Source organism: Pan paniscus, chromosome 14 (assembly GCF_029289425.2).
Source record: "Pan paniscus chromosome 14, NHGRI_mPanPan1-v2.0_pri, whole genome shotgun sequence".
Lineage (NCBI taxonomy): Eukaryota > Metazoa > Chordata > Mammalia > Primates > Hominidae > Pan > Pan paniscus.
In genome coordinates, this window is record NC_073263.2 from 90908781 (window position 1) to 90921486 (window position 12706).

At 32.9% G+C, this 12706-nt stretch overlaps 1 pseudogene; it reads right to left on the reverse strand.

The window, feature by feature from the left end:
- LOC100971904 (transcription factor Sp3-like) overlaps positions 1-12216 on the reverse strand; it is a 44647-nt pseudogene extending 32431 nt beyond the window's left edge.
- Positions 12217-12706: the final 490 nt, after the last annotated feature.

Sequence of the window (12706 nt, forward strand, 5' to 3'; positions counted from 1 at the left end):
AGAAAGTCAAAAAATTGAAAAGTATGGCACACCCACACTGACTAAAGTTGATGTAGCTATCATAATATATGAGAAGGCTTTAAAGCAAGAAATATTGCTAGAAAAAATCATTTAATAAAATACACCTAATAAATGTGCAAAACTTCTGTAGTATACTTATACAAAATACACAGTCTAATTCCTTTATTAAGAAAGATACATATATTTTCTACATTAATTATTTGAAAGATGCAATACTATAAAGACATCAATCTTCCTTAAATTGACCTAGTGTCAATTTAATCTCAAAGAAAATCTGAATATATCGAAAAATATACACATTGTTTCTAAAACATGTAGAATGCAAAGTATATGCCAGCCAAGAAGAGCCATGAAAGTCATGAAGAACAACAGTTGGAAATTTTATTCTGAATTTTCAAATAAAAGGGCTTTTTTTTTTTCTCAAATAAAGGTTAGAGTGTTAATAAAAGCCCAAGGAAATATAGCAATGGAACAATAAAGATATTTGAGATGTAGTTTCTCACATAGATGAACAACTGATTTATGACAAAAATTACATTACAGGACATTGAAAAAATGAACGATATAATGGAAACTAATGAAATCAATTCAATGGTTAGAGTGAATAGAAATACTACGTGGAAATATTTTGGCTTTGTTAAATGGGAGAATACAGTTAAGCCAAGTTTTTAGAAGTGTTTAGGGGTACTCAACATAGGAGAAAAGTGGAAATTATGCCATTTTCAAGAACATGGAGAAGTTGGAACCTGTGGAATATTTTGGCTTTGCAGCAGGTGATGAGACGAGAATAAAATACAGAGACGAATGAATGTGTCCTAATATGGTAAGGGATATATGCTATATCATAGAGTAAGAAATACTAATACATTTTAAGAAATTGATTTTTTTCACATTAAGATTTTAATTTTAAAATGTTATTAAGATCATTAATTCTGCAATGTGCTATGTGAAATTTTACCTGCTGATACAAGAAGAGAGGAAGGGGACAAGAATCTTCTGCCCATTTTTCACCCTTGCCTTGGCAGTAATGTAGCAGGACATTGATGTTTCTCCACATTCCAATTGAAATAAGCACTGTGACAAACACTATCATGCAGAAAAAAATATGGGAAGGCTAATCTTATTATCACTAACCATTGTTGGAGAGATTGGTGTACGCGGCCACCAATTCGAAAATCAATCCAAATTGTACTCATTACCCATCTTGAAGCCTACCTGGTCCATTGTTCATCCTTTACTATTTTAACTTATTATTTTCTTTGAGTTGTGAATTACTGTACAGTTAACATCTCAGTAACTGTATTTATCACTTTGCTATGTGACACCTTCCATAGAAATAAAAGGCAGATTTAAGAGAGCACATCAACCACAAAGAACATTAAATCATTTTAGCTGAGCGCTTTAAAGGAAAAAAGTAATTCCACATTTTTTGAAATACCTTGTTTTTAGACATATTTTCGCTTGTTCAGAAAAATAACATGCTCTTGAAATTTCGGGTATTAACATGTAGGACTAGAGAATCCTAAATACCAAATAATTTGCTGTGAATCCTGACAATCTGGCACCGTTTTGTCAATAAGATATAAAATGAAACGAAGAAAGGTATAAACACATGGTTGAGTGGACCTATTTATCCTACTATTACAATAATTCAGACTAAACCCGTTAGCAGGCATCCCTTGGTAGCAACAGATTTAAGGCCACTCATTTTATAATCAGCCCTTATAAAAATGCAAAACTCACTCAGCAGGAACAGGAGTCTGGAGCAAGAATATCATCAGCAGGAAACACAGCTCTGAGAAGAGTATTTGATTCAACACAGGATTTGAAGTTGAAAACATACTTACCCACTTAAGAAAGAGCTGATGCATAACAAGAATATTTTCCCTGTGATCTCTATTTTTCACTCCTCTTTTCTCTGCCCTGGCTCTCTTTACACTTCTTTGATGATTTCCCCCTGGTTCTCACCCCTGTGTCTTATCTCTTATCCTCTCAAAAAGACTGAAATTGGCAGGCTTACTGGGGAAGACATAATCTACCTTAGGTTGCCGTTTAAAAGCTACAAAATTCCAGGGTTTAAATTGTATACAGAAAAGCAATCACACACATCAACTGGAAACCACCCCTCCCTGTAGTGAATAAACCAATGTAAACAGCAGGCTCCACTTACTTGATCGGCAAGGGCTGTGAAGGCAGAGGCGATGCTGAAATAGCCTGTTTTGTGTCCCTTGAAATGGTGCTTGCTCCTACATAGAAAAATATTTTATGTATATATTCTTTGGTGTAGAAGGTTAGAGAATTGTTAAGCGCTTTCTCACCCTCAAAACATACTAATTGTTAAAGGATAGAGGAGCAAACTGAATGTCTGAAAGTTGCAGTGCTTTTTTTCACATCATGAGAGCTACTCAACCTAATTGGAAATACTGGACCTCATTGTAAATAGACCACATTGGGATAATCATTAACTTGATTTCAAAGTAATTCAGTAAATTATATAGTCCTTATTTATTATACAACTACATGAGTAGACTATATAATACAAATAAGTTTCTTTTCATGTCCTATTGTGTAACCAACAAAGCTACAGAGATTTTTTTCCCAGATTTAGAGGATCTGTTTGACATTATCTGCCTTAAAATACAGTATTTGAAATACAGATCCATGAGAATAGTGGAAATTATTAGTGTTCGCTTTAAGGAAGCATTTTTATTGAATTATAGTATGTACATGTTTATTTGAAGTATAAAATATATGCAAAATAATGCACAAGTGAACTATAATTGGACAACTTCATGAGTATTTTATGTAAACAGAAAGATCAAGAATTATGTTTCCAAACATAACAGAAGCCCAGTTCCTCAGTTATTAAGGCTTCAGAGCTAGTTAATAAACTGATTTGTTACCACACATTAGTTTTGGCTACACTTAACACGTTGTAAGCTGAATTAGAGCAATTTGAGTGTGCTTTTGTGTTTCATTCACCTTTATCATTTGCATGATTCATCCAATTGTTATGTATAGCATCAGTATATTAATTGTCATTTCTTTCTACAATTCATTGCAAGAATACACCACAACAGGCCAGGCGCGGTGGCTCACGCCTGTAATCTGAGCATTTTGGGAGGCTGAGGTGGGTGGATTAGCTGAGGTGAGGAGTACAAGACCAGCCTGGCCAACATGGTGAAACCTCATCTCTACTTAAAATACAAAAATTAGCTGGGCATGGTGGCGGGCACCTGTAATCCCAGCTAATTGGGAGGCTGAGGCAGGAGAATTGCTTGAACCTGAGAGGTGGAGGCTACGGTGAGCTGAGATTGTGCCTTTGTATTCCAGCCTGGGTGACAAGAGTGAAACTCTGCCTCAGAAAAAAAAAAAGAAAGAAAGAAAGAAAAAAAAAAAAAAAGAATACACCACAACATATTAATGTAGCCTTAATGGCCATTTGGTCTTTATTTCTGCTAATGGTTATGAGAAGCATATATTAAGGTGGTTATGAACATATTTCTATATATCTTTATTTTCCTAATACTTTTTTCTGTTTAACTTTTGTAGCATCGTAAGTTACATATTTATAGAAATGATTTTCAGGCTTTCTGTTATAGGCATTCAAGGCAAAAATTTTCCTCTAATAATTAATTAACAAATTTTAAAACACTGTATTTTCTTTATTATTCAATTCAAAATATTATCTCTTCCATTGTGGTTTCTTTGCCACTTAGATTATTTTGAAGTATGCTGCTTAACTCTAATCATTGATGATTTTTATGTTGTTTGCCTGTTATTGATGAATAGGTTAATTCCACTGTGGATGGATAATTTCTAATCGATTACCATATTTTGTAATTTGCTGAGATTTACTTTCTATGCCCTGTCATGCTCATACTTTTTTAAAAAAGCAATTAGTGGGTACATAATAGATGTATACATTTGTGGCATGCATAAGATACTTTGATACACAAATACAACATGCAATAATAGCATTAGTGTAAATGGGGAATCCATTCCCTCAAGCATTTATCCTTTCCTTGTGTTACAAACAATCCAATTATACTCTTTTAGTTTTAAAATGTATGATAAGTTATTGTTGACTATAGTTGCCCTGTTGTGTTCTGAAATACTAGATCTTAATCATTGTATCTAACTACATTTTTGTGCCCATAAACCATACGCATCCCTCCCACTCCCCCCAACTACCCTTCCCAGCATCTGATAATCAATCATCCTTCTACTTTATATCCATGAGTTCAATTGTTTTGATTTTTACATCCCACAAGTAAGTGAGAACATGTGAAGTTTGTCTTTCTGTGTCTGCTTTATTTCACTTAACATAATGACTTCCAGTTCCATCCATGTTTTTGCAAAAGACAGGATATCATTCTTTTTATGGCTGAATAGTAAGAAATGTACATATGTACCACTTTTTTTTTATCCATTTGTCTGTTGATGGACATTTAGGTTGCTTCCAAACCTTGGCTGTTGTGAACAATGCTGTAATACACATGGGAGTATAGATCTCTCTTCCATATACTGATTTTCTTTCTTTTGGTTATGTACCTAACAGTGAGATTTCTGTATTATATAGTCGTTCTATTTTTAGTTTTTTTTTGAAGACAATTGTTTTCTAAATTGTTTTCCATAGTGGTTGTACTAACTTTCTCACCAACAGTGTATGAAGTTCCCCTTTTCTCCACATTTCACCAGCATTTGTTATTTCCTGTAATTTGAGTGAAAGCCATTTTAACTGGGATGACATGATAGCTCATTGTAGTCTTGATTTGCATTTCTCTGATGATCAATGATGTTGAGTACCTTTTCATATACCTGCATGCCACTGGTATGTCTTCCTTTGAGAAATGTCTATTCAGAACTTTTGCCTATTACTAAATTGGATTATTTGCCTATTTTTAATTGGAATTTTTCCTATTGAGTTGTGTGTGCTCCTTATATATTCTGGTTACTAATCTCTTGTCAGATGAATAATTAGCAAATATTTTCTCCTGTTCTGTAGGTTGTCTCTTTACATTATTGATTGTCTCCTTTGCTGTGCAGAAGCTTTTACACTTGGTGTATCCCACCTGTCTATTTTTGCTTATGTTGCCTGTGTTTGTGGGGAATTTTTGTCCAGACCAATGTCCTGGAGAGTTTCCCGGTGTTTTGTTTTAGTAGTTTTATAGCTTGAGGTCTTAGATTTAAGTTTTAATCCATTTGATTTTATTGTTTTACATGACAAGAGATAGGGGTCTAGTTTAATTGTTCTTCATGTGGATATCCAGTTTTCCCAGCACCACTTATTAAAGAGATTGCCCTTTCCCCAATGTAGGTTTTTCTCACCTTTGTTGAAAATTAATTCCCTATAGATATCTGTATTTATTTCTGGGCTCTCTATTCTGTTCCATTGGTCTACGTATCTGTTTTTATGCCAGTACCATGCTATTTTGATTACTAAGGCTCTGTAGTATAATTTGAGGTCAGATATTGTGATTGCTGCAGTTTTGTTCTTTTTACCTAGGATAGATTTGGCTATTCTGGGTCTTTTTTGCTTGCATATACATTTATTTTTTTTTCTATTTCTGTGAAGTATGTCATTGCTATTTTGATAGGAATTGCATTGATCCTGTAGATTGCTTTTGGTCTTATGGACATTTTAACAATATTGATTCTTCCAATCCATGAACATGGAATACCTTTTCATTTTTTGGTATGTTCTTCAATTTCTTGCATCAATATTTTATAGTTTTTATTGTAGAGATCTTTTACATCTTTGGTTGTTAATTCCCGTATATTTAATTTTATTTGTAGCTATTGCAAATAGCTGTTTGCTGTTGGCATCAAAAAATTCTACTAATTTTTGTATGTTAATTTTGGACTCTGCAATTTTACTGAATTTGTTTATCAGTTCTAACAGTTTGTTGGCGTAGTCTTTAGTTGTTTTCAAATATAAGATTGTATCATCTACATAAAAGGATAATTTGAATTCTACATTTCCAACTGGGATCCCCTTTATTTCTTTCTCTTATCTGATTGCTCTAGCTAGGACTTCCTCATACTGATATTTATAAATCGTCTAGGTAAACTTGAAACAGTGTATACTTTTTCATTTGCTGTAGTGTTGACTTTGTCTCAATCAGGAAAATTTATTGGTTGAATCTAACAGTTGTTATTAATTGAATCGTTCAGATCTATGTTTCCATTGATCTTTTTGTCAGCTTGATCAATCAACGATTGACAGAGATACTTAAATTTTGCCAATGTGGTTGTAAATACATGTATTTCTATTTTTATTTTTGCTAAATTTTGTTTCATATATATTGAAGTTACCAGTACAATTTTCTAGTTGAATTACTTTTTTTTATCATTATGAAATATCCCTCTATATTTCTAGCCTTGGTCAGTGTGCCACAAATGATATTTAAAAAGATATTTCAGCTTTCTTTTCTTTAGTGTTTAATGATATTAATTACACTTTTTAGTTTTCTTCTATTCCAAGGTCTCCTTTATAAAATGTATATAATTAATCTCTTCAAAAAAATGACAGTATTTCATTTTTTTCAACATAACATTAGTAGTTTGGATTCAATCTTCCACCTTTCTATTTAGTATCTATTTTGTTTATCTCCTTCTTTTCTTTACTTTTGTTCCTCTTTATTCTTTATTTTCGTTGCCATTAATTTAACTTTTTTGTATCACACTAATAAAATTGACTTTTTGGTATAGAGTTCTATACATTTTACACATCAATAGATTTGTGTAATGACTGCCACAGTTAGAATATAGAACAATTTTATTACTCCACAAACCACCCCCATGCCTCATGTCACCCTTTTATAGTAACACCCTTCCTCATCCCTAACCCCCAGCAATAACCACTGCTCTGTTCTCCATCACCCTGGTTTTATCTTCTGGGGAAGATTGAGAATGTCACATATATGGAATCATACAAATTATAACCCTTTCCTTCTGACATATTTTATGCTGTGTAATATCTTTATGATGCATTTAAGTTATTCTGTGTACCAACCATTCATTCCTTATTATTGCTGAACAGTATTGCATTAAATGGATGACCACATTTGTTTCTGATTTGTTTCCAGTTTGGTGAGATTATGAAGAAATGTTTCCTTTTAAATATTTTAGTATAGGTTGTTCATTAACATAAATTTGTGTTTCTCTAGGGTAAACAATCAGGAGTGGAATTTTTAGATTAGACGGTAATTTTAATTATATATTTGATTTGTAAGGAAATGTCAAACTGTTTTAAGAGTAGTTGCACATTTTTATATTCATGCCAGCAATACATTAGAAATTCAGTTGCACCGCATTGTTGCCATAATTTAGCATGGTCATTATTTTGATTTTAGCCATGCTAATAGATATGTAGTAGTATCTCCTGATTTTAGTTTGCATATGTCATATGACTAATGTTGAAAAATCTTTTATGTACTTATTTACTATACATGTACCTTCTTTAGTGAAGCTTCTGTTTCTTTTGCCCATTTTCAGTTTTGTTGTTTTTTCTCTTACTGCAGAAACTGGAGTATTCTTTATATACAGTATGCGTTCCATTTCTTGTTACAACTTGATCTAAAATATTTTTCTCCTATTCTGAATCTTATCATTTCATTTTCATAATAAACAAGAATTTATGAAAGCTACTTATCTATTGAGGTTTGTTTTTTTAGTTCTTTGTTTTGGTTTTTCTCCAGCTGGATGCCATACCCTTAAAAATTCAGCAATTGCCTTTAAGGAAAAAAAATCACTGAATATGGAAATCTATGGAAATCTATTTACAATTATTCTGTGGTATATTCTTTGTTATGCTGATTCTCTATCTCCCTCTGTATTTTTTATTTATCTGTGAGTGTATGCATACAAATAAGTTTCTAATATCAATGTGTGGAAGATAAAATTTTGAATCTTGATTTGAAAATATTTTTACTCTCTCATTGAATTGATATATAAACTGGATATAGATATCGAGCTTGAAAGTCAAGTTCACCAGGAACTCTAGGGTCATTTTAAATTGTTTTCTAGTTCCTAGTGTTCTTGCTCTTATTCTTATTATTGAATAAGAATTAACATTGCATTTGGCAATAAAAATATCAGGATCTCTACTATTTGTTGCTAAAATTATACTATGTTAGTTGCAAGGTAAGTGCTCTAGAAAGCAGACTATAACAGCAGAATTTGTTTGCATAAAGTATATTGAAGAATGCTTTCTGGATTAACACATTGTGGGGAGCAAAAGAAAGCGAAAAAAATGGAAAAATATTATCTTCAAGGCAATTAGACCTGCACAGTGTTTTCCAATTGTGACAAGAGGAAAAATTCTTTATAACTTCTATATTGACCAGCATTAAGTGAGTGCTGTCTCCAGGAAGCAGGGTGGGGTGGAGGTAGTGGACATTTCAGTAAGGTGGCCCCCTTTGGCCAAAGGTAATTGCCAGATACTGGAATTCTACAAGCTGTGAGCTGTCAAGGCACATAGCGACTGGGAGAAATGTCCAATTCAGTCTTGAAGAGATTGCTGACCTGGGCAGTGCCCCATTACATACCTTATTTTATGTCTATTTTCTTTCAATATGCTGGAAACTCAGTGTATCAGTTTAGTTCTGAAACTCATGTCTTCACCTGAGAAAAATATTTTTAATTGACTTATCTGAATGATATACTACTCTGAATTTTCTGTTCTCTATTTTGGAAACTTTCTGAATAAATTCTCCACTTTTCTTTTGTATACCCTTCTAGCTTTTTTGATATTTTGGTCTAGTTTCTAGGAGAAATAAATTTTCTGGACTTCCTTTTGACCCTCATTTTAATCATTTTTTTTCGATTATCCAAATGGCATTCTAGCATTGCCTTAAAAAAATAACAAAAATAGGCATATGCTCTTGTTTTGTAAATGAACCTTCTTTCATATCTCTGGTATACTGATAAAATTGTTAAAGGTGTTTTTGGATTGTTTGTTTTGTTGGCTTCCTGAATTGTCTATGTTTATGCCAAATTTCTGTTTCATTTATTTTGGTCTCTTTTTCACATGTTAATCTTTACTCTAACATTCGGTGTTTCTCTGCTGCCAGCAGACATTCAAGGAAATTCATTAAAAAGAAACGAGTGTATTGCTTAATATTGAGAATTATAGAGTGGTGTGACTCAGCAAAATGACTGGGCAGAAAATTGCTTTCGTTAAGGAAATTCCCAAATGACAATAGGTATAGGTCTTTTTTCATGGGCAATCCTTATTCTCTGAGGGAGGTGAGTGAGGGGAATGCCAATTTGTTTATTCCCAAATGTGTGTACATGCATAAATGCTCATGTAAACTCAACTGCCAGAATTCCAGATTGCAGTGGAATACAGAATGAGATGGAGGATTTCCATGAAGCAACATGCAGTTCACCCACTTTCTCTGCTACATACACTGTATGTAGGTGGAAGGCTCTTGTTTAAATTGCTCATGATACATACTCTTTTATCTCCAGCATAAGGATGGAGAAGGAACATGAGGATCCAAGCTGCTCATCGTACAGCATTAACTCTATTCCCTCCCAAACTTTAAAATCATGATTTATGCTTCCTTGGGCTTCCTAGCCATGAAATTTATAGGGTTCTAGATTTTGTGGGGTGATTTGCTTCCCTTCCTTATTTTCATCCTTCAAAAAGTGGTCAGTATCACTAGTCAATCATTGTTTTTTCTTCAGTGTGTCTCTATATGTCCTTGTAAATATTTTTTCCTATCCCTTAATACAACTTTAGTGGGTTTCCAGAAGGTATGAAAATACACACGTGGGTTCAAATGTTTAACATGAAACTTTATTACTATTTTACAAAGCTCCACTGGTAATTTTTATGCACCTCTATACCATTATTAGTGTTTTCTCTAAATCTCACATACACACATTTTTAATATGTTGACTGACGAAGATCCTGTGTAGCAGTGTTAGTTTCTCTTGAAGGTGAAGAACTAAGTATCATCAGGTTATCGGGATTTGGAAAGGGTGATATCTGGAGAATTATTTATGTGAAACTTGAACAAAATTTGAAAGTGTGTTACATTGCTATTGATATGATTTGGATGTGTGTTCCTGCCCAAATCTCATGTTGAGTTGTAATCCCCAATGTTGGAGGAGGGGCCTGGTGAGGGGTGATTTGATCATGGGGGTGGACTTTGCCCTTGCTGCTCTCATGATAGTAAATGAGTTTTCAGGAGATCCGGTTGTTTAAAAATGTGTAACATCTCCCCCTTCTCTCTCTCTCCTGCTGTGGCCATGTGAAGATGTGACTGCTTCCCCTTCACCCTCCACCATGATTGTAAGTTTCCTGAGGTCTCTCCACCCATGCTTCCTGTAACTGTGGCACGAAGAGTCAATTACACCTCTTTTCTTTATAAGTTACTTAGTTTCAGGTATTTATTTATACCAGTATGAGAATGGATTAATACAGCTATGGTTTAAATACTTAAAACTAGAATTTTATTTTTTTAATACATTAATATTACAATTCATTATTCTTCTTGAGGTGAGAATCATATGGGAAATTATAATAGAAATACTCTTCTGAATGACTCTATAAGTGGAATTTATTCAGTAGAGCCAATTTCCATTTAAAGACTTCTATTTGCTTTCTCTATTATAAAGGTACATTTGCTGACATTGTGAATTGAAATATATATACACACATATAGATATATATATATACCATTTGAAATGTAAATGGTATAATATTTGAAATGTTGTCAAATTGTAAAATTTTCTTATAAAACTGGATGCTGATGATATTAAGCATTATCAACAAAGTTGAATTATTAAAAAGCATTTTCTCCATAAATAAAAAATATAATTACTTACAATGTTTTTCATTCCTGTGTGCTTGTCATTTTATTCAGTCTATATAAACAGTGACAGAATCACATAAAATATATTTAATATATGTGATAATATACTTAATATAGTCTGAAATATTTTAAAGGCAAATTATTAAAATATTTCTAAATGATGGGATGACTGAATTATCTGCCATTTTATGTCTTTAAAATGATATTGTCATTTGTACCCTGATTAATGTGACCAGGAAAAATACATTTCAATTTTTTGTCATGTGTCTTCTGTCGCAACTTAGGTAAATTTAGCCAAAGAGTCTCAATGACTAACCTGTATACATAATCTAAATAGTACATTTTCTGGTTTTATAAATACAAAAACACAGCTTAACACAGTTAAAAAAAAATCAATGTGCATATTTTTTGTTCTGTAAATATTTAGAAAAACTAAGTAAATAATAAGATGAAAGGAAAAGGTCTGTAAGATATAATTGAAACTCCCTGGTGCTACTTGGAGCATTTTTTTAAAAACAGTTATTAAATAAATGAATCCTGGAAGAGGAATGATCTTAACCTGGATCAGAGTGCGTGAGTTTGTTCTTGTTGCCTCATTCCAACATTAATCAGTGCCTAAAGGTTTGCTGGTACAGCTTTTAACAAACTAATTTCTGACAAAAAAGATCTAGAAAGTATAAAAACATGTTTATAATATGTATATCTATTTGAGGGTTTAGAGATATGTTAAGATAGTCAGAACATTAGAGGCCACGATTATGTAGAGAAAAGACACAGGAGAGAGCATCTCAGTTGGGTTTTCACTCAGGACATTTAGTTTTTCTTGGTGTAAATAAAAGTAGTGAGCTGTTATCAAGGGTCAAAGAAGTCAATAAAGCTTTAGTACATGTCATGAGGTTGGGGAGACAAACAATTAGAAATGAGGGTAATCAAAGAAGACAGAGGGGCCAAAAATATGGAGAGAAGGAAAGTATTTAGATATTGATATTTTCTGAGCCACATACAAAACACCAAAAATCAAAATATGGTAAAATTTCTTAACATCACAAGCTAGAAGATAACTCAAATGTACTAAAATTATTGGTGAAAATGATTTTTATGTTAGTGATCTATGCTAAGTATAAAGAGTAGTAGCCTTTATCCACAGTTTCCATTTCTGCGGTTTCAGTTTCCCTTGGTCAACTGTGGTCTGAAAATATTAAATGAAAAAATCCAGAAATAAACAATTCATACATTTTAAATTGCCTGTTGTTTTGAATAGCATGATAAATCCCACATCGTTTTGCTTCATTTCACCCAGGATAGGAATCATCCCTTTGTCCAGCGTATTAACCCTGTTAGTCATTGAGTGGCCATGTTGGTTCTCAGATTGTCACAGTATGCAGTGCTGTTGTTCAGGTGACCTTTATTTTACTCAATAATGGCTTAAAGGAGCAAGAGTAGTGATGCTGGCAATTCAGATCTGCCAAAGAGAAGCCATCAAGTTCTTATTTTAACTGAAAAGGGGAAAGTTCTCTACTTAAGAAAGAAAAAAAATATGCTGCGTTTGCCAAGATCTACAGTAAGAATGAAACTTCTATCCGTTAATTTGTGAAGAAAAGAAAAAGAAATTCATGCCAGTTTTTCTATCATACCTCAAACTGCAAAAATTATGGCTATGGTGTATGATAAGTGCTTAGTTAAGATGGAAAAGACATTAAATTTGTGGATGGAAGACATAAACAGAAGCATGTTCCCACTGATGAAAATCAATTTGTAGTTTCAGGCATCCACTAGGGGTTTTGGAACGTATTCATTTCACATACAGCAGGGACTACTGTATAATAAGTGTAAGAGGAGAATGAAAATATTGTTGA